This window comes from Triticum aestivum, chromosome 6B, assembly GCF_018294505.1.
Source record: "Triticum aestivum cultivar Chinese Spring chromosome 6B, IWGSC CS RefSeq v2.1, whole genome shotgun sequence".
NCBI lineage: Eukaryota > Viridiplantae > Streptophyta > Magnoliopsida > Poales > Poaceae > Triticum > Triticum aestivum.
The window spans coordinates 363,449,417-363,475,153 of record NC_057810.1 but is presented as its reverse complement, the minus strand read 5'-3'; the positions used below and the strand labels follow the sequence as shown (position 1 = coordinate 363,475,153).

Genomic DNA, 25,737 nt, shown 5'->3' with positions numbered 1-25,737 from the left:
GGGCATTACAGACACCATCGATGACCATCGATTCTCAATCAAAACAATGGCAGCTTATAAATAACCATCAATTTACTTCCTTATGAGTGCATCCCTAAACAGAAAGGATCGCAACACAAGACCTATAATGCCTAAAAAACGAGCCAAAAGGAGTGGGAATCGCCACAAAAAAGAGGGGACGTGCAAGATCGAGATAGATGGAAAGTAAATCCATGCATGCAGACAAATCCAAAATCAAAAGAGGTGAGAAATCGCACCGGTCACGGCTGACGGAACGCCTTTGTCACCCAGCTGAGGAACCGAGAAAAAATGGAAGGGGATACACAGTCTTCGCTGGCTCCGCCTCCTGCCGCTTCATATTCAGCTCCTCAGGGCCACAGACATCGCTCTACGTGGGCTAGGCTAAATAATATATGGGCTATTCTAATACCTCATGATCCCTATATCTCCCTATATGCACAACAAAGACATGTTTTTTCTTAGGTTTCTTATCTTTTCCCCTCTTTTTTTCCAGGAAATATATGCATGGCCAGGTTTCTCATCATGATAACCATGTTTTCAAACTTGCTAAAAAATACAACCATGCCAACTTTACTCTCTTATCATAGTGGCCATATTTCAAACTAAACATAATCATATCATGCAAAATTTCCCTTTTCCCAGACTATTATTTAACAACATAATAAACATGTTTATAAAATAGCATGATTTAGTTGAAGGTTCTTGCAGCATGAAACTATTTTCATCGACAACATGTCTTCAGCAGGTCTCTGCGTCATTTGGCGCAACGGGTCAACTAGTTTAAAACAAAACAGAAGCTAGCCAACTCGCTCCCAGAATGCTCCCTCGATGGCTTCCTTCGCTGGCCATTCGATGGTGGTTGACCAAGTCTTTTTTTCGCTGCTGCCCGTTGGATCCTCGTTGGGAATTCATCTGTCTCGTTTTAACCGCGTGGTGAAACCTGGACGGGTATGACATGTAGGCTCGGGCTGGATCAAATTGGCTAGGTGCCAGTTTTTTGGGTGCGCGCGGGGCAGCCTCTCTTGCCGCGCCGCTTGTGAGCGCGCGCGTCATGGGCGCAGCGGGCACAACCACAAACCCTACCCCCAATCCACAGCCGCCACTCCCTCCCTCCTCCTCCTCCCTCCCTCGTTTGTCGCCGCCACTCCTTCCCTGCTCGTCGCCCCTGTCTCCGCCGTAGGAGCTTCGCCGCCTCCCGCGCGCTCGTCCTCTCATCTCCCATGGAAGGGAGGTGTGGGGATGTAGGGGATGGAGGAAGCCGGCGAGGAAGGCAAGCAACAGCGGGGAAGGAGCTGGGTGAGCGATCCTAGCGGGTAGGAAGGGGCAGGGTGATGCCTCGCGCACATGCCAGCGGCCGGCAGGTCGAATTGTTGCGCCACCGCGTCGTCGCCTCCTCTGTGCCATGAGGCGCCACCTCTGCCTCCACCCTCCATCGGGCAAGGAGCTCGAGGTGAACAGGCGGTGGGAAGGTGAGAGGAAGTAGGAGCTATCTCTCGTTCAATGGCTGCCTCGTGCATCTGGAGTATAAGAAGGACAACACGTGCCTGTTGGAGGCGACTCGAGCAACGCAGTCCAGCGACGAACTAGGTCCTCCACTCTTTCTCCCTCACTTCCTTCCTCGCTCATATTTTACTTTGATAATATTTGGATTTTTGAACTTGATGTGTGCAGATCTGACATAGAAGACCACGTTCGTCAGATTCGAAAGTGATCTTCTTCCAATGGCTTTAATGGTAATTAATAACCTCCTTTTGTGCTTCACCTCGTTCTTATATATGATGTACAGAGAATGCAGTTGTGTCAAGTTTGCTGACATCCTCATCCTGCAACTGGTTTGGTATATTTGGTTAATCGTAACCAGCAAAAAGGAGTCGTCACATACGTGCCTTCTATTATTTATGTGGTTGTATGAAGTGTTCCTTCAACTAATCAAGCAACCTGACATTAGTACTTTGTTTAATTAATATCACTCTCATCAGAGAGTATGATATCATTTAGCTAGCCTCTTTTCTTTGCGGGATAGTGTAAAGGTGGAAGGTAACTCAAATTTGACGAGCATGGGAGTAGTGGCCACAGCTGGGCACCATGGGTTGGACGAGGTGCTTCATGGTGAGGAACAGGCACGCCATCTTCCAATTCGTCCTCCCCAGCCCGATGCCTACCATGAATTCCAGCACAGTTTGAAGCAGCCAAGGGAGGGAGGACCAAGAAAACATAGGTACTCTTCTATCTCTTTGTACGTCTTGTCTGATGCATGTTTGTGTGAGTGGGAGGGAGGGAAGGAAACTTTTATTCCAACTTTGATTTTTACTAGGCATCCTGATTCTTATTTTGTTCTTGCTTCATGGTGAGGAACAGGCGCGCCATTTTCCAATTTGTCCTCCCCAGCCCGATGCCTACCATGAATTCCAGCATAGTTTGAAGTAGCCAAGGGAGGGAGGACCAAGAAAACATAGGCACTCTTCTATCTCTTTGTACGTCTTGTCTGATGCATGTTTGTGTGAGAGGGAGGGAGGGAGGGAGGGAGAACTTTTATTCCAACTTTGATTCTTACTAGGCATCCTGATTCTTATGTTGTTCTTCATTATTTTTTCGCACAGGAATTACTAATCTTTTGTGAGTTTTGGAATCTATTGCAGTTATTTGGAACTTTGTATTATTCACTTCTTGATTAAGGGAGAAGCATGGAATCAACATGAATATCAAGTCAGATCTTATTCATGTTGATTAATGTAGTTAGATGGGTTGTTATATATGCATGAAGTTCATGTTGGAATGGATACTGACATCGATTTTCTCATTGTAATTTCATGTTCTAGATTAGCCTAGGAAAAGGGCATATTACACAAAGTTATTTAGGAAATGGTGCATACATTCTTTGAGCTTACGCACCTCCCATTTATTGTGCCAGTATTTGTAGTACGATTTTTTAACCAGAAAATCCAGCCCCACTTCCAATTTTAATAGCCTTATTTTGTGTAAAAAGAGAATTTAGGGCAATGGTAATACTGTACAGATTGGTGATGTAATTATGTCATGCTCTACTGCTCTCTAATTATTTTACATTCTGTTTTCCTTCATTGCAGTAAGCCAAGGTGGAGGTTGGGAAACAAAGAACTTGCCCAACTATGGAAATGGGCAGAACTAAACCTGTATGTTTTAGCTAGAACTTCCCGCTATTTTCCTATTTGAAGGAGCAACAATGCATTAAGCATAAACAATACGTCAGTTAGGCCTTTTTTTGTCTTACTGTCCAATTTTACTTCTATATACAAATGTTAAAAGAGTCTGAGTGGGGAGACTCTATTTGGAAAGGGATTTTGTACAGTTTTTCTGCAAGTTACTACCTCATTAGTGGACTGGCCTACATAGTATTCATAAAAATTAATCATCCAATTCTCTATATGTGTCCTTAGTCACATTTTCTGTCTGTTCAATTTTTGGAAACCCACATCTTATTTGAATTGAAACATCTGACTGCTTTTACTGATCCTGACCGAGCCCACACAGCATCACTTACAGAATACTAGAAGCCACTTGCAGAAGATGTAAACTCTTTACCTTTTCTTTCATATTTACTCCCTCCGTCCCAAAATAAGTGATTCAAAGTTGAATCACTTATTTTGGGACGGAGGGAGTACTTTGCACCAATGGTTCTAATACTGGGTTTTCAAGGTAAACTTGCAGATGGACACATCTGCCGAAATTGAGGAGGAGTATCACCAAAAAGTAATCATGAAAGTTCAAATCCCAGCGCAATTATTTCTCGAGTGTTTCCGTACTCTTCAGGTGCGTGCTATATATATATATATATATATATACGGTCTATTCTACTAATATTAGCAGAATAACTATTCTGCACACCACTTCGGCATATATATATATATATATATATATATATATATATATATATATATATATATATATATAACGGTCTATTCTACTAATATTAGCAGAATAACTATTCTGCACACCACTTCGGCACTTCACGCTCAACAGAAGCGCACTGCATCATTTTGACGATGAGCACTGCAATAGAGACTAGCGAACTTCGTGTCGAAAAAAATTGCACGCGGTGTTTTTTTGTACTGTTTTCGCTCTAATTTTTTAACCGTTTATCGGAATGAGGCGTGTAATATACCATTGAAAATCTATGGATTAGGCACAACTTCGACATGTTGAACACTTTTCGAGATTCCACACGGTTTAAGAGTAGTTTTGAAAATAGTGCGGCGGATGACGAGTGGCAGCGGGCGTTTTTTTGCGTTTTTTTCTAAACCGCTTGTCGGAATGAAGCAAATGATACGCCGTTGGATTGATATCGTCGAGGCGCATCTTTTTCATATATAAATCTTTCTCTAATTCGTTACGGTTTAAGAGCAGTTTCAAATTTACTAAATCGCGGGATTCTGTTTTTTAAATTTTTTCAAATTTTCGGCACTGTTTTCGCTCCAGTTTTTGAACCGTTTGTCGAAACGAGGCGTGTGATACGCCGTTGGAAAGCTACCAACGAGGCGCAACTTTCATATGTTGCAATGGTTTTGAGATTCCTTACGGTTTTAACTTAATTTTGAAAATTGTGTGGCGGACGATGAGTGGCAGCGGCCGTTTTTTGCGAAATTTTTACAAACCACTGGTCGGAATGATTCAAACGATACTCCGTTGGAAATATATCGACGAGGCACAACTTTTTCATGTAGAACACTCTCTCTAATTCTTTACGGTTTAAGAGGAATTTCAAATTTACCGAAATGCGAGCACTCTGTTTTTCGCGACACCTAAATCGACGTGGGTACTTCATCCGACTGAAAACCGCACTGCATCGGACGAAAAGCCGCACTGCGTTACACGGGTAAGAGAACTGCATGGTTTTCTTTTTGTGGGACGTAAATTTTTAAAGGCAGGGAAGAAAACCACACTGCTTTTAGACTGAAAACCGCACTCCGTCAGACGGGCTAGCAGACTGCATGATTTCTTTTTTGTGGGATGTGAATTTCTGAAGACGAGGAAGAAAACCGCACTGCTTTTAGAATGAAAACCGCACTGCATCAGACGGGCTAGCAGACTACTTGATTTCTTTTGTTGGACGCTAATTTTTTCACATGGGAAGGAGTGTGCTTCACATCGGGCGTAAGCGAACCGCAACACCATCAAGAAGTGTACCGCATTACTTTTTTGTTATTTTTTACAGCATAAGTGAACCCTAATTTTTATTGGGTGTAAGTGAACCTCAACACTAACAAAAATGAACAGCCACACTACCAACACCAAACTGCACACACGTCATAACATCGAATTTCGTCAAATAATTTTTCCAACATTTTTTGTTTTACACAGTGAACCTTAACACTTCTGTAACAAGATCCTTTACAACAAAACTTCACTTTGTTCCATTTTGTTCTATGAGCCGATAAACACATGAATATCTTTCCCTGTTTTGGCAAACTCCAAAATACAACAAGCGCACTGACTTGCACAAAAATAGTGAACTCCATCGTTTTGTACAAACCTATAGTCCACTTCACAATAGAATTTAGAAATGCATATACGATGCATAAAAGGAAATGACAACAGTAGCGTATTGAACCTCTCAAAACACAGAAATAAGCATACGAAATGCACAAGGAAACTCTCAGCACCACCGCGCCTGGGAACTGCAAGCTGGCAGCAGCCATATTGCATCGCGGCGCACTCCAATGGATACCCAAGTGAACTGCAGCAAGCAATAGAATTGCATTCTTGGTCTAAGTTCACTGTTTTTCTTTTTGTGATGTTTTTCCATCTTCTACAAACCATCAAAACTGAACTTTAAAAATATTTGCAACGAGTAGACATGGGTTGAGGTGCAGTTCCTAGGAGGCAGAATAGAACTACACATCACACGGGGGACGAGCTGCACGCCAGCGACTACCGAGAGCACAAGGCCTGACCAAGGGTCCAGAACGCACTGCACTGCACGCTGGATTCACGAGCACTGCACGCCAGCAGCGTGAGCACTGCACGCCAGCACCGCAGCGAAGACCCAGGCGAACACCAATTTTTGTGCCCAAGCGAAATCTGAAAATGCAAAAAAAATCCCGAACTTCGTTAGTGCGTCAACCGCACCGCATCTTTCCACAGGCCTCCATCCCACGAGCTGCAGTGGCGGACCGTTGGGGTCGTCGGCGATGGTCCATGTGCCCTGTGCAGCAGGGCTTCACTGGTTAACAATGGAGACAAGAAAAGGCAAGTACAGGGGGAAGCGAACTGCACGAGATGGAGGAGCACACCATGACATGCACCAGATCCAGCAGCAAGGGCATCCTGTAGGTTGCCGGTTGGGGAGGGAAGGAAGGGGCATTCGCCGCCTGTCAGCAGTAGAAAGGCGTGGGGGCAGCCGATCCATGGGGGTGGTGCTGAAGGACGAAGCCAGCAGGTGTGATGCCGACCGATGGCCGCGGCGGATCCGGGTGTGGGGAGAGTGGTTCCGACCACAGCGGCGCAGCAGGAGGTCGGGGCCGAGCCATGGCGCGCTGATGTAGTAGGAGGTCGTCGGGTGGGGGGCGATCCATGGCAGGGCGGCCGGATCTCGCCGAATCCTGCAGGGCGGCAGCGGTTGGAGGTAGCCGGGTCGCCTCGGGTGGTGGTGAATAGAGCAGCGGCGGCGCGCGGGTCCGTGTGGATGGCGGCGGCGCGCAGGTCCGTGTGGACGGTAGTGTGCGCGGCTGGTAGTGGTTTAGCAGCGGTGTTGGTTACGCCAGGTGTTGGAGATGGCTGGACCGGATGGCGGCGCAGCCCTTGGCGGCCCTGACGACAGAAGGCAGGGGAGGTCGTGCGGTGGAGCGGGAGGAAGGCGGGGGTCGTGGGGAGTGGGAGGAAGAAGGCGCAGGTTTTGAGGAGGGGGAGACAGGGAGGTAGAGCCGGATCTTGTCGGATCCAGACGTTGCTTGACGGGGCATGGCCGGTGGATGTAGGTGTCTTGGCGGGGGCGGCGGCGCAGGGGAGGGAGGTGGCGTGGCGGTGGGAGGTTGTGGGGTAGGGACCAGCAAGGGTCGCCAGGGACCCCTAGGAGGCCGGTGAGGCGCGGTGGGAGGGGAGGGCGGAGGCGCGCCGACCGGCGAAGGGGCTGGCGTTGGAGATCTGGGACGGGGACGGTGGTGAAGGAGGTGGGGCATCGGAGCCGGCCTGGCGGTGGGAGGCCTGGTTGAGGTCCGTTGTGGGGAGGAGTGGAGGAGGAGAGGTGGCAGGTGGGTTGGATCGGTGGTGTTAGCTAGGAGGAAGAAAGTGGAGGGGATTGGGGGAGGAAGAAGATGGAGAGAAGTGAGGTCGTGGGAGGAGAGGGAAGTGTCAGGACCCCGACTCAATGCCACATCGATCTAGCATGTAACACCTCATATCACTTTGCGGCCTCACGCACGGTATTCCCACGGGTGTCGCCTTACCTTTGCCCGGGACCGTTTGCGCCTTTTGGCACACGTATATGACAGTGTCGCTAGCATCCATATGATAAGGAGCCCGGGCTGACATGGCTAGTCGTAAACCCAAAGCGGCACAGACTTACAGGGACAGGCATCCATGACCCAGCATCGAACGTGTCGGTCATCAGCGAGTGAAACCAGGCTGTAGCACTGGGCTAGCAGGACTCCGGTGAACCGGGCTGTAGCGGGCTAACAGGACTCCGGTATTCATCGCGTGACATTTCCCCGAAGGGACAGACACAGGAACGAAGAAGGACACATGCCGGCCAGCCTAAGTGTTCCGGAGCAGTAGCGAGCTACCATGGCTCGGTGGAAACACTAGGAGACATTTCCCGGTAAGAGAGGCTACTAAAGATAAACAACTAGATGGTCAGATCCCACACATACCAAGCATTTCAATAACATACACACAATATGCTCGATATGTGCAAATACAACATGGCATCACAACATGACTCTATGACTCAAGTATTTATCAATAGGCTCCGAGGAGCGAGATATTACAAACATGGGTCTCATGACCCAACAATCAGAGCATACAAATCAAAGCACAAGCGGAAGCTATCATGTCTGAGTACAGACATCTATAGATGAAAAAGGCTGAGAAGCCTGACTATCTACCAGATCCTGCCGGGGCACAAGATCGTAGCTGAGGTAACAAGCTAAACGTCGAAGTCCACGCGGTACTACTAGCGAGACCGAAATCTCTCTGCAAAAATATAAAATGAGCAAACGTGAGTACAAATGTACCCAGCAAGACTTACATCAGAACTAACTACATATGCATCATTATCAACAAAGGGGATGGTGGGGTTTAACTGCAGCAAGCCAGCTTTGACTCGGTGGCTATCCTAAACTACGACTGCAAGCGACTCTTTTGAGGTGGCGCACACGAGTCCACATATTCACCATATCAATACACCACTATGGAACCGCTCCCGTCTCCCTACGAGAACGCCATCCATAGCACTCACGCTTATCTTGCGTATTTTAGAGTATCCACTTTCACTTGTCTATGAACTGATATAAGCAACCCAGAAGTCCTTTTCCGTGGACACGGCTATTCGAATAGATTAGGTTAACCCTGCAGGGGTGTACTTCTTCACACACGCTCTCACCACTTACCGCCGTTTACACGACATGTACTCGGCAACCTTCAAGCGGAAGCCCAACGTGGGTGTCGGCCACGGCCTGCCTAAACACTCAAGTCTCTAGTCCAGGTTTATCGCCTATTCGGGTTCCATCCATGAGGAGATCCGGCCGGAGTTTCGCTCACAGCCCCAAACGATGTGTACAGGGTTCCGTGACACCAAACGGGTGCCTGGTTTACCCGGCCACGTGCCTACCGCATCATAGCCCACCCCTACGGTCAGCGCTGTCCACGGCCTCCAGCATACTACAAACACCAGAAACTACTTGCAACTCCTGGACAGAGGACAAGGGTGATTAAGAAGCCGAGAGGGTCCATTGGTTTCAGGCCCAATGCGTGGTAGTAGCTGAATCATGGATCACAAACACAGAACTCAGTTCCTGAGGACGGCTGCAATGAGACAACCCACCATGTACTCCTACATGGCCTCTCACCGCTACCTTTACCAAATCGTGTTCACACACTTAGCTCACACACAGTAGGACATGTTCACACACCTCTGATTCATCCCCGATGAATCAGACCTGACTCAACTCTAAGCAGTAGCAGGCATGACAAACAAGCATGAATGAGTAGGCACATCAGGGCTCAAACAACTCCTACTCATGCTAGTGGGTTTCATCTAATTACTGTGGAATGACAGGTCATGCAGAGGATAAAGGGGTTCAGCTACCGCAGCAAGTAACAGTTGAATCGTTGTTGTCCTAATGCAGTAAAAGAGAGCAGGAGCGAGAGAGTAGGATTGTGTCGGAATGAACAAGGGGGTTTTGCTTGCCTGGCACTTTTGAAGATAACATTGAGTCTTTATCAGTGTCAACGATCACATCATCGGTATCACGTCTATCGAGAGGGGACAAATACCGGCAACACAGAAGGGAACACAATCAATGCAATGCACAATATGATGCATGATCATGACATGGCAAAATGAATGTGTTTTGAGCCAATGCAACTAGCAACAGATTAAATGAAGTTGGTTTGAATACAAGATTCAAATTCAAACTCCATATGTGATTATTTAAATGCCCTTTATTTGATTTGTGCTAAACAGCAGCTATAAGTTGTTCTAACATGCATGAAAATGGTACAGATGGATTCCTTGAATTTTTCTGATAATTTTTCATATATAAATTATTTAATTTGGAGTTACGGTTAATTTTCTATGAATTTTAGAAGTTTATATTCATTTTCTGGAATTTCAGAATTAAATTAAATCCAGAAAACATTACTGCGTCAGCATGACGTTGGCATGACGTCAGCAAGTCAACAGGGGCCGGCTCGGGTCAAACCTGATGTGTGGGGTCCACACGTCAGTGACACAGGGGCTAATCCCGCGTTGACTCGGGCTTTGACCCGCTACGGGGCCCGCTGTCAGTGTCACAGGGTTAGTTAGCAGGGTCATTAGCCCCTAACGACGACGCCACGTCAACACGCCGGAGACCAGCCGACGGCGACCACAGAACACGGCGGGGCACGCCGGACTTGCGCTAGAGGCGTCAGTTTGGCGCGCTGAGGGCACCAGGGGATGGCCCTTGCTCCCGCGCATCCAGAGGACCGAGTGGGAGGTCGTGGGGTCGCCGGAACTCATGCCGGCGACGAGCTTTGGCGGCGATGGTGTTCGGTGGTGCTCGGGCGCGTCGCTACGGTGCATCAGTGAGCAAATGGAGAGGCTGGGCAGCACCTGCTAGACATGGGGAGCACTAAGAGCAGCTCAGTGAGGCCAGGGGAGCACGGAGGCTATGCGTGCAGCAGCAATGGCGGACGGTGGCTTCGGTGCTCGTGGGGAACAGCGCTACGGCACGGAGGGGAGCATGCTGAGTTAGGGGAGAGGGTCAGTGACTCACGGCGATGACGAGGGGACGCTCGGCGAGGTCGGGGACGGTCCGGAGCCGGCGAATTTGACGAAGATGGCCGGCGGTCCCGAGGTTGAAGAAGGCATCGAGGGCGGTGTTGTGGCACGTCCGGGGCCTCGTGGCTCGTTGAGGAGGTAGAGGGAGGACCGGCGGAGCTTCCTGGGGCGTCGGTGAGCCGTGGGGTGGCCGGTAGCCACGGTGGCTCTCGTCGGTGGCGGCGGCTCCGTTCGGTCGCGGGAGGGGAAACAGAGGACCGAGGGGGAGGGAGGTCCAGAGAGCGAGGGAGAAGTGAGAGGGGGTCGGGGCTGCGTGGCGTCGCGGGAGGGACCAGGGAAGGAGGAGGCAGCCAGGCAGGGAGGAGGTGGCCTCCTCGGCCGCGCGCGTGCGAGCACGCAGCTGCTCCCACTGGCAAGAGGAAGACGACAGGGGGAGGAGTAGCGGTGGCGGGCTGGGCCGGCTGGGCCGGTTCTGGTGGGCTGCACGGGTGAGGCCAGGTAAGTCCTTCTCTCTCTCTCTCTCTTATTTTTTTCTTCTGTTTTGTTTTATTTAATTTCGTTTTGCCACTGTTTTGAATTTTAAACAAATTCAAACAATGCCAAAAACTCCTCTGAATAATTTTATTTGGCTAGATGGACTTTTCCAAAAGCTCATAAAATATTTCAGGGGTATTTGAAATTATATTCTAATTATATGAATATAATTCAAATTCAAATAGCTAATGATTTAAATTCAAAGTCCCAAAAATAAATCCTTAAAAATGTTCAATATTTTGGTTGGGACCAGAACCCTTACCAAAAATTATCAAACATTTAAGAAGAGCCTTTTGGAGCAATGAATGAGATTTCTAGGGTTTTTGCCCCTCTTTTATTTAGGGTTTTGAGGCTTCCAATATTCCTCAATTCAAGTTTCAAAAATATAGACATGATGCACACATGAAGCTAGGCTAGAGCAATGCCAGAAGCTAGGGATGTGACAGGAAGAGTGGGTGGGGTGGGGATTGCTTCGGCCGGCTCTGTGCCTATGTGGTAGTGTGGTGCACGTCGGGTCGGTTAGGGTGGTGTTATCAGAATAAGCGACCGGTGTGCAGAATGAGCTCTTAAGGGGGTGTTATCATAATAGACCATATATATATATATAGTGTTACTATTCATCATCCATGGTCCAGAATACGTTATTTTTCACCCGAGGTAATCTTATGATCATTTCATAAATAAATTATGTTTCAAATACAAATAGTTACAGTCATACTCATTCATTGCGTAAAATTTGGCATAAAAAATGTCAGAAGACCAGAAAAATTACATTTTATGTACATTTTACATTATGTTTTTACGTGTGAAATTTGCTTAACATAAAATATTTTTTACAGCGATTATATATTTTCTTACGTTCTCCTTTTATGTCTGAAATAAGAAAAAATTTACGAAACATTAAATTATGGTGCATTCATGTTAAAATAGAGGGGGGTGAAGAATAACTATTCCTCACCCAGGATGATGAATAGCGCAACCCTATATATATATATATATATATATATATATATATATATATATATATATATTGTACATCACTTCGGCACTGCACGCTCAACAGAAGCGCACTGCATTATTTTGACGACGAGCACTGCAATAGAGACTAGTGAACTTCTCGTCGGAAAAAACTGCACGCGTTATTTTTTTGGTAATGTTTTCGCTCTAATTTTTTAACCGTTTATCGAAACGAGGCGGGTAATATACCGTTGAAAAGCTATGGATTAGGCACAACTTCGACATGTTGAACACTTTTCGAGATTTCGCACGGTTTAAAAGAAGTTTTGAAAATGGTGCGGCGGATGACGAGTGGCAGCGAGCGTTTTTTCGCTTTTTTTCTAAACCGCTTGTCGGAATGAAGCAAATGATGCGCCGTTGGATAGATATCGTCGAGGTGCATCTTTTCTATATATAAATCTTTCTCTAATTCGTTACGGTTTAAGAGCAGTTTCAAATTTACTAAATCGCGGAACTCTATTTTCAAAAAAATGAAATTTTCGGTACTGTTTTCGCTCCAGTTTTTGATCCGTTTGTCGAAACAAGGCGTGTGATACACCGTTGGAAAGCTACGGACGAGGCGCAACTTTCATATGTTGAAATATTCTTGATATTCCTTACGGTTTTTAGTTAATTTTGAAAATCGTGCGGCAAACGATGAGTGGCAGCGACCGTTTTTTCGTAAATTTTTCCAAACCGCTTGTCGAAATGATTCAAATTATACGATGTTGGAAAGATATCGTAGAGACGCAAATTTTTCATATAGAACACTCTCTCTAATTTCTTACGGTTTAAGAGTAATTTTAAAAATATCGAAACACGGACACTGTTTTTCGCGAGACCAAAATTGCCGTGTTTTCTGCATGAGACACATGAACGCACTTCTTCAGACCAGAAACCGCACTGCATTAGACAGTCAAGCAAACTTCATGGTTTCTTTCATCATTTTATATAAAAAAACAGTTTTCTTTTGAAAAAAAAATTCTAACTAGTGGACCGCAGAGACTGAGCGAGTGAACTACATCTGATAAGAAGCGATCTTCTTCGAGATGTTTTGGTTTCTGTTGAATTTTTTTGTCTCATCTGGACTACATGGTCAATGTTTAGTGAGCTGCATGAAAGGAGCAAATGGGCTGCATTAAAAATTACATTGCATCAAAAGAATGTTACCTCCCACCAACATTATTTTGATTTTTTTTAAGAACAAGTGAACCGCACAAAAACACAAAGTATTGCACAATCGAGCCAACCAAACTGCATGCACTTTCTGTTTTGCGCCACTGTCTATGGTCGCTGATGATGTTCATGGGCACAATACATACATCAATTGTTTTACACAGCCACACACACATACATACACACAAAATAAGCACTAGCATCAAAGTATTGGACTTTTTGTAAGACCAAAGTGCACTGCATTTGCATGTTTTTTTAATGCATTTTGTTCAAAATGAAGTGTACTGAAGAGTCCTTCACAGTGGATCTTTTTTAGACCAAAGTGCACTGCATGGTCGAAAAGAATGAACCACAACACCACATGATATGAACAAAATCGCACAAAATTTTCTTAGCTATTTTTTAAGTTTTGTTTCTTTTCACTTTTTTTCTCATGTGTTATGGGCAAACTGCATCGTCTATTTATTTTTGTGCCACAACCAAGAACAAAGCGAACTTCAAAAATGTGAAACATTTTCTCTTCTGCACATTGAGAGAACTACAAATGGAGCAAACAAAATTCCGAAGCTATGCGCCTGTGGTAATCATGGGCTGCCTGAAAACAAAACGAAAATCCACAACGTGTCGTAGCGAAACTGGAAACTGCTTGCAGTTGAGGATGCGCATCCATCAGCAAGCAGGCCACCCCTGTACTGCCTCTGCCTGCCGCTTGTATTAACGCTTGCCTCAGGACGAGCTCAACTGCACCTGGCGCCGTGCTCAACTGTACGCGCATATGTGGACGCCTGACCTCTGCAACATACACAATGAACCCCTCATAAAAAATCATCGACGTGTGCAGAGTACAAGGGAACTAGCCGTGCAGACGCTAGTTCGCCGAAAAGCCACCGATGCCATGGGCCGAACTGCACGCTCCCGTTGGTTGAGCTGCATGCGTCGTGTGCAGAATCGTAGTCGTGGAAGCCGTCGACGATGTGGGCCGAACTGCACGCCCCCGTTGGCCGAGCTGCACTTCCCCATGGGCAGAACTACACGCCTGTGTGCAGAGTCGCAGTCGCCGGCTTGGACAGCGACGGTGCTGGTTGGAGCTCTGTCAAGGTTGGATCTGGCGCACGAGCTCGGGAATGAGACAAGGCTGAGCTGGAACTCCACCTAGCCGGGCTGGTCCTGGTGAACCAATCCTCCGTCAGCAAGAACGCGGCGACGGAGGCGGGGTCCCGGTGCATTGTGTGCTACTCGAAGAAGAAGGGGTTGGGACGGCGTCCGCGGCCGTAAGCCACGGATCGATGCCGGAACCCGCGCGGGAAGGGTCGCCGTTGATGGTCGCGCGAAGGTAGGGGTGCGCCTCCGCTGCGGAGAGGAGGAAGTGCGCCTCGGTTGCTTCGGGAGGATCTGGCACTCGAACGGAACTGCAAAAAAAGCTAGTCACAAAGGAGCTTCCAAAAAACATGCTTAAATTCGTCAGGAAATCAAATCTGAAAACCAATGCCTATCTCCACTACCTGAAGGGAACTACACGAGCTGCCTCGCTGCCCCAACCGTGCTGCACGCGTGCGCATGCCGAACTGCATCACCGTGCTGTCCCATCGTGGATCCATGACGGAGGGAGGAGTTGAGATCCCACGGCTGGAGCAAGTGCTCACTAGGAGGCTCTCCCATTGCTTAGCTGCAGAGAAGCTCGGGAGAGAAAAAGTAGGTGGCCTCCTGGTTCCTGCACATCGTGGTAGAGATGTGATTTTCTACCTGAAGCCCAAATGCTCGTTGGATCCAGGACGCGGAGCAAAGGAGTCAATGGGATCTCACCATCCACGAATCCATGAACGGGAGGTGAACTGCGCTTTGGGGGAGAGCTGATGTTGCTTGTTTCCGTTGCACAGGAGCACCGACATGAGGTGGAGGTCACCCAAGAGTGGATCTCGCTGATCCATCGCCATGGGCGATTCGGGCAGGCCTAGGGCCGTGGAGCGTCGGCGTGTCGTGGGGAGGCTCGTGGTTAGCGGCGCGGCTAGCCGGGAGGGGGCGCGGGGCGTGGAGGGGACCCATCCCGACGCCCCACCGGAGAGGAGCGGGAGGGAGGAGCTCCTCGTCGGAATCAGATCGAGGCAGTAGGGGCACCTCCCCGTCGTGGATCGTTGTAGGCGCGCGATGGAGGAGGTTGGCTGCGGCGGACGGATCCTGGCGGGAGGCAGCGGGAGGGCAGGGCGGGGTACCACTGCGGTGCCAGTTGCGGCCCAGCCAGGGCCGAGAGGAAGGTGGCTAGGAGCAGCGGGGCTGGATCTAGCCGGATCCGTCGCAGGGAGGCACCGGAGGCATCACGGCGGACCGTGGCAGTCTTGATCCGGTGGTAGGGCCGGCGCGGTGATCGGGTGCTAGGATTAGGGGGCCGGCATCAGCACGGGCTGGGAGGTGGCAGGAAGGTGTGCGGGGACGTAGGGGCGGTGTAGGGCAGCGCGGTGGCGCCGGGAGGCGGGTTGGTGGTGGCGCAGGGCGCTGGCGGAGATTTGGGGGTGAAGCGGGGAAGGAAGAAGGTGGGAGTGGGTGGTGCGCCGGGGGGTGGGGTGCAGTTTTTGTTTTTGCGGTGGTACATTTTTTCCCTAAATTCTAAAAAGTGCAGCTGTGCTGTTTAGAGCTCCCGAGCACACACCCTTCTGCGTCGTCCGATCGAAATCGCCGCATCAGGTGCTGGGCGGTCGGGTCCATGCCGCCCAAAGACCAATTCCTCTCTCTTGTCTCACAAGCTCACCCCCACCCCCCACTGTGCACACCTGACACCTTCCTCCATGCCCCGGCGAGATCCGATGCGCCCCGCCTCCGTCGACCTGGCCCTCGTGCTGGCCCGCCTCCACCGAGCCAACCCTGCGCCGGAGCTCTTCCTTCCCCGGCCTTCTTCCCCGTTGACGCACCCACACCCCGACCGGCAGCAAAGCATCCCACCCGAGCGGACGCGCTCCTTGCCCACAGACCGGCGCCGACGCGGCCCCGCGCCCAACTTCTCCCTCCCGTCATCGTCCTACGTCCCGCCGCGTCGATCCCTCGCCGGGTCGATGCATCCCACGGCTGGGACCTTCGATCCCCGTCGGATCTGGGCCGAAGGTTGCGGCTGCTTCGGCTGGCCCCTGCAAATTCCAACCATCGACGACGCCCCTGCTCGTTGTGGACTCGTGGACCTATGAATCCACAAGTCAACATGTAGTGCCGGAGCATGGGCTGCATCGGCAAGGTCGACAAGGCCATCAGGCCATGGCCTTCGTGAGAACCTTCACAGGTACACACATGCATAGCGTGGCCTTCTTGGTCTGACCCCTCTTGCTTGGTTTACTTGTTTTCTCCATGCACTCAGGGACATCCACTTCTCTTGATTTTTGATTTGACAGAGGTGGAAATGGCGGTGGGAGATGTCGGCACTGGAGTCGTGGCCGTGGCGGGGAAGATGAAGCGGGCGGAGCTATGCCAGTGGCTCAAGAGGAAGACAAGGAAGGATGTGAAGATTTTTTGTCCTCGTCCACCGGCTGAGAATCTTGTTAAGCAGGTATGCATCCCTCTTGTCTACTTGTACTGCAGAATGAAGGCAATGTGTGTAATATCCAAATTAATGTACGTTTACTTTGCTATCCTCTGCAAATGGCGAGAAGAATCGTGTCTACTCTGTTCTTGCCAGAATGATGATACAAACACCAATTATATGAACCTACAGATGAATCTACAGGTCCAAGGAGTACCTGTCCCGATAGCCTACCTAGCCATTGTTGCTTTGTTCCATTTTCTCATGGACAAGATGGATATGTAATGTCTGGTAGTCTGTAGTTGCCCTTTCGTCAAACTCGTCGAGCAAAGGCGGCATTGTATCTCTGAATTTTGACAACAAGCAATTTTTGGGAGGGCTCGAGGTGGAAGTTGTTTGACGGTGGGGCATGAGTTGCCTTCTCGTGTGTATGTTATCTGAGAAACTGATAAGTAGAGTGCACAAGTTGGAGTGCCTCGGGAAAATGCCAAAAATTGCCCAACTTTGAGGAAACAGTTTCTACACATGCTGGTGCGAGTTGCCCAAAGTATTTTTTTTCTAGAAAATGATAGGCAATCCTTGCTTGTTTTTTCTTACACAAATGTGTCGCTAGATTTTACATGAACCTTGATCATGTGTTTTAAACTTGCCTAACAATTTTTGTGAGTGTATTATTTGCCTCAAAATGATGCAAAACTTTGTCCTCAAAATGTAGTCCCCTGATAATTCAGAAAAAACACACATATCAGGGGCTAGGCAACTTCACACTGCTAGATGAAGGAATTGACACACACAGTTCAAGCAACATCAAAACTATTCTAGGCAAGTGGCAGACATCAGAGAGAAAGTCAGGTAAGTAACATGGTAGGCACACATTTAGGGGGGGAGGAAGGGTTTTGGGTGTCAGACATTTTACGCATGTGGAAACAGACAATTCATATTTTTTTGTGTGGCGCTTGCTTGATCATTGTGTGGCACTTGCTGTAGTTTTATGTGAGACTTGCCCCTTCAAATATTTGTGGACTAAAATAGATTTGCGAAAAAGTCTGTTTCCACAAATCTGATTGATCCCAAAAAATTTCCCCACAGCCTAAAAATGTGTGCCTAAAGATGTCATTTACCTGCCTTTCACTTCTCTAAAAAATGCTAGATACTTAACACAACCCCCAAAAAATAGCAGGACTTGCTTGACAACTACATGGGGCTTGCAAAACACTTTATATATGTGTGGCTTACAACTACAAAAAATTAAGATCTGCTTGCCAAAAACTGCATGGGGTTGCTGGAGTTTTATGTGTGACTTGCCTACTATTGTATGTGATTTGCCTAGACTTTTTAATATGTGGGGACATGTGGGCATTGTGGATTTTGTTGGAGATTCCGGGAGGGCTGAGAGGGGGGATCTGTGGTGTTGCTGTTGAACCGACCAGTGGTAGTGGTGTCGAATCTCCTCCTGGCGACGCACGCCGTGACCGGCAGGGCCTGCTGCCCTGGTCCCCTACGCCAGCCCGTTCTACCTCCCTTCGGTGTCGGTTTCCTCCTCGATCGTGCTTCAGCGTGCTGGCAGTCCAGTGTGCCGACCGAGCTCACCCCTCCGAGCTTCGGCATAGAGGACTACCTAGGTCCCAGATCGAGCACGGCCGTAGCGAGTACGCACCACATCTGCCTTGTGTGTGGTTCCATGGTTGGCAGTCCCAGGAAGAGCAACAATGAATTGCCACCCAAAACAGACTTTTTTCTAGTGCAAGCGGGGCAAGTTGCAACCAGCACTTAGGCAAGTGGGGATGCTTGCTTACACAGTGGCAGTAAGTTGCCTAAAAGATTCCAAACAAGTTGTTTTAGGTCTATATACAAGGTTCCTTAGTTTTTATTTCTCCCCACGTCACAAAAATGACGCAACTTGCTTACACACTGGCAGTAAGTTGCCTAAAAGATTCCAAACAAGTTGTTTTACGTCCGTATACAAGGTTCCTTAGTTTTTATTTCTCCCCACGTCACAAAAATGACGTAACTTGCTTACACACTGGCAATAAGTTGCCTAAAAGATTCCAAACAAGTTGTTTTAGGTTCATATACAAGGTTCCTTAGTTTTTATTTCTCTCCATGTCACAAAAATGACGCAACTTGCTTACACAATGGCAGTAAGTTGCCTAAAACATACCCATCAAGTTGCTCTTTGTCATCCACATACAAGTTGCTTTTCCACAACTTTATCTTTTTCATTTCTTAGTCTGCACCACAATAATTGACACAACGTTTTGTTTATGCAGTTGCAATGTGTTTCCTAAAGGATACCCATCAACACGAGTAGTCAGCCCTATAACACATCCATTTAAAAATGACCAAATTTGCTTACAGCGGTGCAGTAAGTTGCCTAAAAGACACCGACAAATTGCTTATGTATCCCATATATAAGTTCCTTTTAGTTAAACCATATCTTTTTTGCTTATTCGACGCCTTACACATATATAAGTTCTTGTTAACCATATCCCACAACATACATATATCTAGTAGCGGTTTATCTTTTTTGTACTTTTTATTTCTCTTGCATGATAGTACGCAAAAACACCCAACAAACACGTCATCCATATATCTACTAAGTTTTGAATTTTGATTTTTGTTTTGTATTTTTCGCAGGACCCCCAAACAAAACCTTTCCAAGCTATCAAAGTAATGCCCAAGTAAGGAAACCTCTACCAGCAATCACCTACTCTCCAGGTAATTTCTCACCCCCTGCTCCAGATAATCAAGTGTTTTTCAAAACAAATTCACTAAAACTTGCCTAAGGGTTCCCCGGTACTTGACTATAGTTAGTTCCAGTGTGCCAGCAAACAACAAAAGTTTGCTTAATGGGTAACACTAGATTTTTGTTTAAACAAACTAACTACTTTTGCCTACAGTTTTCTTTTTATTGAGTCCAGCATGTCAGTACATGACAAAGAATCTAACCAAATTTTTGATTTTAAATCATAACACTGATTTTTTCTTGAACAAACCAACTACTTTTACCTACAGTTTTCTTGTTTAGAGCCCAGCAGGTCACTACATGTCAACAAAATCTACATAATTTTTGCTTAATGGTAGCACTGGATTTGCTAACAACCTCACTACTTGCCTACAGTTTTTTAGGGGGACACATGAGTAGCTCACTTCAGCCCAATTTCTTGCTTAAAAGTGCACAAGTAGTTGCTCACAAACTTTTTATTTCTGGACATAAAGTTTTCTAGCACCCATGAGCTTACTTGTAACACTTGTTTTCCCTAAATAACACCTATAAGTTGCTTCCTTTTTTTATTTATTCTTAACACACTTCTTGTTCCAAAACAAATCTAAGGAAAAACAAGTGTCATCCGGTAAGTACATGACAACAAATCTACAAAATTTTGCTTAATGGTAACACTGAATTTGCGTAAACAACCTCACGACCTTCCTACAGTTTATCAGGGGATACATGATTTTCTCACTTCAACCCACTTTTCTTTTGCTCAAAAGTGCTCAAGTAGTTGCTCACACTTTTTTTTGCACCCTGGAGAACATAGGAGTTGCTCGCTGGCAATACTGTTTTTGCTTAAACAAACCCTACAAGTTGCTGCTTTTCTATTCTAACATACTTCTGATTCCAAAGCAAATCTAAGGAAAAGAAGAGGGGTTTCTCTGGATGTACAACAAAACCAGTAGTTGTCAGGATTTTTTATTCCTCCCTACAAAAACCACTATAGCTGCTCACTTTCCCCCTCTCCCTGTGTTTTTGTTGCAACAGGACGCAGTAGAAAACATTGCAGGATATTAGAGAAATGAGGGAAAACGCAATGGGAGAAAAGTTTGCACCCACGATGAACAAAGGTGAGAAGAGATCACACTTTTCTCTCTTGTTCTCTCTTTTGGCTCTAGATTTGTAGATCAATATGTTCAATTTTTAAGCTCTAATGGCATAACCATTGCAGGTCCTTTCGATGGGGTGGATTCACTGCCCCCGTCCTCCTTTTGCATGTGGGAGAAGAAAAGAAGAAGAGTGTGGGGACAGGTGGGGAGAGAAGAAGAAAGGAGGGAGGGGCCAATGGGCACAGGGGCAGTTGAGAGGAGAGAAGCTGGGTGGAAGGGGGGACATGGGAGACGGTCGTCTCTTTACTTTCCAAATCTGTATTGAGGGGGGACCGAAACATGCCTAATAGGGGAGGCTGCCAGGGGCACTAGCGGGCAAACGATTGCCCGCTAGACGCGTCCCATTTTTTCTAGTGCTGCGGGCAGCTCATTAGTGTTAGCAGAATAAGGATTTGGTGTGCAAAATAAGACTCTAGAGGGTGTTATCATAATAGACCCACCCTCTATATATATATATATATATATATATATATATATATATATATATATATATATATAGCCCTTAAATCTAACAATCAAATTATGAGAGAATCATCTATACTTGAACTAGAAAGGTCGATTCTGTGTCTCGATTTTGTTTAGGAATATTAGCAAGTTGAGTAATCTTATTCTTTCTAAAATAGGGATATTTCTGAATGTTGTTTACTACTTCTATTATGTTGCTTATTTTTGTGGTTCCATTTGAACAGGATGTACGTGCACTCTTGTCTCCGTCATTATACCTATTTTGGAATCCATGGCAGCATGTTGTGCTTTGTCGGCACATTCGTGCATGTCTGAGGTCGCAGATGAAGAAGCACCGAATGATCATTATATTCTCCTCTGCTCTTATCTTCTATTGACATATGTATGATGTACCATATTTCCTGGTATTTCCTGAGATTCTGGACTGGTTGTTTGACAGTGATTATTATGTAAAAGTGTTTTTAGTTGCTGTTTAGTATGGATGCCTCCATGATTGCATAGGCATCCAACACATCGGCGGTTTCAAGGCCGGTCCTGGGCGGCGCCTCGTCAGCGTCGTGGATGGCTTGGGCAGCGCCTTGGCATTCCAGAGGGGCAAAGTGGGCCGGCCAGCATGCGTGGGGCGCAAAGGTGACGAGCAGGAGGGAGATGCCCTGGAGGTGATGGAGGAGGAAGTCGGAGGTGGCATCAGCGTCCATGGCGACGCCACCCCGGGAACCCTCCTGCACACCTCGGCATGGCTCGTCTGTGCCACATGGTGGCCAAGATGCTAGTACCTCCTCTCTCTGGCTTCTCTCTTATTTGCCCCTTTTTCTCGGGGATGAGGGCGTCGGTGCATCATCAGGAGTGGATCAAGAGCGGACCGTAGCAGCAGGAGCAAGGATCTGGTGGTGGTTCATGGTTTGTCTTTACCTTCTCTCTCTTTCTATACTTGATTCTTTTTGTCCATCGAGAACCATGAAATTGTAAGTTAATATTCTTCTTAATATTTTTGCAGATATTGGACTGCATTACTAAATGTTCTAGGGTTGGAGAGAGCTTAGGTGAGTGCTCAAGTTCTATGTGGATAACAATAACAAAAAATAAATAGAAATCCAAATCTCTAAAAAACTGACGGAATCATGTATATATATATATTTTCTAGGATGTACTCTTTCTGATTCCTATTGTGAGATGTTCGTTTGTATGTTATTTTCTTCCTTTTGTAATTTGTTTTCTTTCTTTGGTGCTGCTTGAAGTGATATTTTGATATTCATTTTTTTCTGAAATTACAAGTCAGTCGCTTTTATTTTTGAGTATACATATTAACTGATGCACAACTGGATGCCATTTTATCCTGTGTGGCATAATGATGGTAGTGATTTGAAGCCAACCCAGAACTATTAGTGATCTTGACAAGTGGTGCTCTAATATTCAGTTGTTTTCTGAAATTAAATTTAGTTAGTTTTGTGTTTGAGTACGAAAATAGTACAAAAGAGTGGTGTTCTAATATATTTTTGTGTTAGGAAATTAGAAGTTATTTCATTTTAGTTGAAGCCCATCCAAGTAGCATTTTATTGTGTCTGTAGGTCTACCTAGTAATGTGAGTCAGTGTATCGATTTGCCAATTCTTGATCAGTATATAAAAATTCTTGAGCTGACGTGATGCCTGCAATGCTTTTTTTGTCTCCGCTATTTTCTTCCTTTAGTGTACAAACTGTTTTTATTCCCAGTTTCTGGTTTCTGTGTGCATAGTAGGTTCAGAATCAATTTCTAAAAACACAAACTTTGCCATGTTTTCTCGCCATCATCCACCTCCTGGTCCTTGTTCGTAACCCCTCTCTGCCAATTTGAGAGACTGTTCTGTGCTTCCAGAGAAATACAACTTATTTATTAGGTTTCTCAGTTTCTCGAATATGCAGTATAGCTGCTAATGCTTCTTTGTTTTGTTGTATCATTTCTGCATATGTAATTTTAATTGGCAGAGAGGGGGGGGGGGGGGGGGGGGGGGGGGGGGCAGGAGAAACGGATGCGCCGGACGGTGCTTGTCATGATGTGCCTGTGAGTACCCTCCCCCTACCTTAGTTGTTGTTCTCCTTGTTTACCCCATAACGGCTGCTTCGCGCGGATCTGCGCCTCCATCTATCGCAAGGAGGGGAGGGCTAGAGCAGTCACCGTTGAGCAGGGAGGCGGCTGGAGTTGTCCGTTATTGAGGAAAGAATAGCAGCTCGGGGAGACTTGAGGCAGCGGTGGCGGGGAGTGTGTGTGTGTGTTCAGAACAGATGTGTTTTCAAAACTTATTACTTTTGATACACTGCCCCTTTATGTTGAGCAGATGTGGATAATATTTAGGGAGATTAAGATGCTCAAGATCAAGGTCCGCTCCACATGAAATTTTATTTCTCTAATGAGATTTCTTGAACTTACTTGTAGAAAGATGAGCACGACAATTCCCTTCACCAGTGTCTTTTTGTGCCAATGTTTTGCAGGAATGCAGACTGAAGGCTGCCAATGATACCCTTCAAGAAAGGGTACTATACTCTAACCCAGATTCATTTTAAAGAAACAACACTATTTGAGATGTTACCTTTTGATTTTAGGATAGCAGAACAGTTTAAGCATTTAGACTTGACCAAATCATGGTAGAAAGGGAATCATTCATAGGAGTGGTAGACAATCTTATTGCCAGTCTTTTATATTTTATAGCTATGGACGTGCCAGTAAAAGGTAGTTTTGCATATGATTCAGGGATGCAAGTGGGTCAGGCCATCTACCCACCATAGAAACATTTTTAAAGTAGGCCAACATTATTCTTAATGTCTAAACATGTTTCCAAACATTCTATATACTCCCTCCGTCCGGAAATACTTGCCGGAGAAATAGATAAAAATGGGTCTATCTAGAACTAAAATACATCTAGGTACACTCATTTCTCCGACAAGTATTTTTGGACGGAGAGAGTAGACAAGTATTTTTGGACGGAGAGAGTATTATTTGAAGGTATGCCCATGATGAGGTTTCTTCATTCTATCTTCTGTAGCAATAGTTTCCCTCTTTTGTTCTTCCAAAAACAAGCAACTATGTTTGGGCACAATCTGTATACAGTCAAATCACACCTTAATTTTGCGTGTCTCACATTTGAGTCTAACCTGCAACATATCAAGTGAGTCTAATTGTATTGTTTTTTCTAATATCATCTGTTGACTACTTTGATGCTTCGGAGTTTATCCTATGAGTGCATCTGCAACAATTTGGTATCTGGTTTTTATTTCATTTCCTTACAATTCACAGTAAGCCTTCTTGAATAAATCATGGTGTGACCTAATATTATGGTCGCTGGTCAATTATAGCGGCACAATTCAAGGATGAGACGCGAACTTGGTTTCAAGCTTGACAAGCTTGTGATGCTCATGCATAGCAGATGTTCGTATTGTAATCAAGTTATGCTATGCGTCCAGTCGGTATCCACTCCTAAATTATCAAATTATGCTAGGTGTTTACAATTGTTGATTATTACGGTCTTTAGTTGTCACTTACTGAACTTGGAGTCTTTCTGAAATTTGCTTATAGCTGCGGCTATTAAATTTTTAATGCAATCTTATAATGTTACGTACTCTCAATTTTCCAGAATGCTTTTAAAGATGTGAGAGTGCAACTTAATATAATTTGAAGTTAACTGTACATGACTACTTTTTTGCAGCCCTAACAGATAAATGGAAACATCTATTGGGTGGTACTCTCACTACTTAGCAAAGAGAATGAAAGGTCAACATTTATGGTCATGCTGCCCATGCTTCGGAAAAAAGGCAAAAATGTTTTACGGCTCATGCATGGGAAGTATAGACCAAAGAATGTGGTTTACAGTTTCCCTATTTTGTTGGATCAACTAATGTGCTGCTTTGTTGCTTCATGTGAGTGATGTATGTAATCAAGAATAGGAAAGCATACCAGTATATTGCAATTCTAAAACTTAGAAAAATGCCCAAACCTACACATTTGTAATTAACATTTAGCGCTACATGTTGTCATTGGGTCATTTTGCCATGTGATGTTATTATACAAATATGTTTTCTCAATCTTAGATCTCTCAGGGTAATAACCATATTTTCAACTAAAAATGCTTTCTTAACTGGTCTATACATGTTATACAAATATGTTTTTTTAAGCTCAAATTTCTCATCATGATAAACATATTTTCAATATAGCATGTTTTGATACTTGGGCTTACTATAATATGTTCTTGCAAAATGAAGCTATTTTCATCGACAACATGTCTTTAGGGGATCTCTGTGCCATTTGGCGCAATGGGTCAACTAGTAACACAAACAAAAAAGATTCTATCTTGCTGGTCAAATTAACCTCACTACCGGCTGTTCATCAAAGTGATGGACGACGATCTCGTGGGCCCACAGAAAGCGTCATACGCGAGTATCGAGTGTCGTGTAGGACAATCATCGACTGCATGTGGCCAAAACATGTATGTATGAAACATGTATGTATGAAAAGGGTTGTGTAATGTTTTAAATTACGAATTCATGACTGATGTGGCACCGGCCTGCCTAACAAAACGGCCAATCCACACGATGGCTCACAACTCGTAGTGTACTGCGAGCCACTTGCCACCCCCAGACGCACACGCCCCCACACACACCGTGAATCCACCGCAACTACGATGCATGTTAAATTAATTATCCCGCGGTGAACATATATATGTTACCAAAGGAGG

At 46.0% G+C, this 25,737-nt stretch overlaps 3 long non-coding RNA genes across 9 annotated transcripts; 2 read left to right on the top strand and 1 right to left on the bottom strand.

Annotated features, from left to right (window-relative positions):
- Nucleotides 1-1,015: 1,015 nt before the first annotated feature.
- LOC123134142 (uncharacterized) lies at nucleotides 1,016-3,420 on the top strand. Of its 2 annotated transcripts, XR_006465527.1 has the most exons (4): nucleotides 1,016-1,608; nucleotides 1,693-2,239; nucleotides 2,380-2,495; nucleotides 3,108-3,420. It is a non-coding gene; the product is annotated as an uncharacterized lncRNA (long non-coding RNA). The 2 variants fall into 2 exon arrangements; XR_006465526.1 differs by lacking the exon at nucleotides 2,380-2,495.
- Nucleotides 3,421-13,679: 10,259 nt separating this feature from the next.
- LOC123137170 (uncharacterized) lies at nucleotides 13,680-15,712 on the bottom strand. Its single transcript, XR_006467825.1, has 3 exons — nucleotides 14,987-15,712; nucleotides 14,686-14,894; nucleotides 13,680-14,592 (listed from the first exon to the last, which is right to left on the bottom strand). It is a non-coding gene; the product is annotated as an uncharacterized lncRNA (long non-coding RNA).
- An 82-nt stretch (nucleotides 15,713-15,794) lies between these two features.
- On the top strand, nucleotides 15,795-25,087 carry LOC123137171 (uncharacterized). 6 transcript variants are annotated; one of them, XR_006467828.1, is made up of 8 exons: nucleotides 15,868-16,448; nucleotides 16,558-16,712; nucleotides 19,323-19,403; nucleotides 20,446-20,528; nucleotides 20,630-21,932; nucleotides 22,030-23,388; nucleotides 23,501-23,542; nucleotides 24,712-25,087. It is a non-coding gene; the product is annotated as an uncharacterized lncRNA (long non-coding RNA). The 6 variants fall into 6 exon arrangements; XR_006467829.1 differs by adding an exon at nucleotides 16,816-17,216 and having other exon boundaries at nucleotides 15,795-16,448; nucleotides 22,030-25,087; XR_006467831.1 differs by adding an exon at nucleotides 16,816-16,889 and having other exon boundaries at nucleotides 15,808-16,448; nucleotides 22,030-25,087.
- Nucleotides 25,088-25,737: the final 650 nt, after the last annotated feature.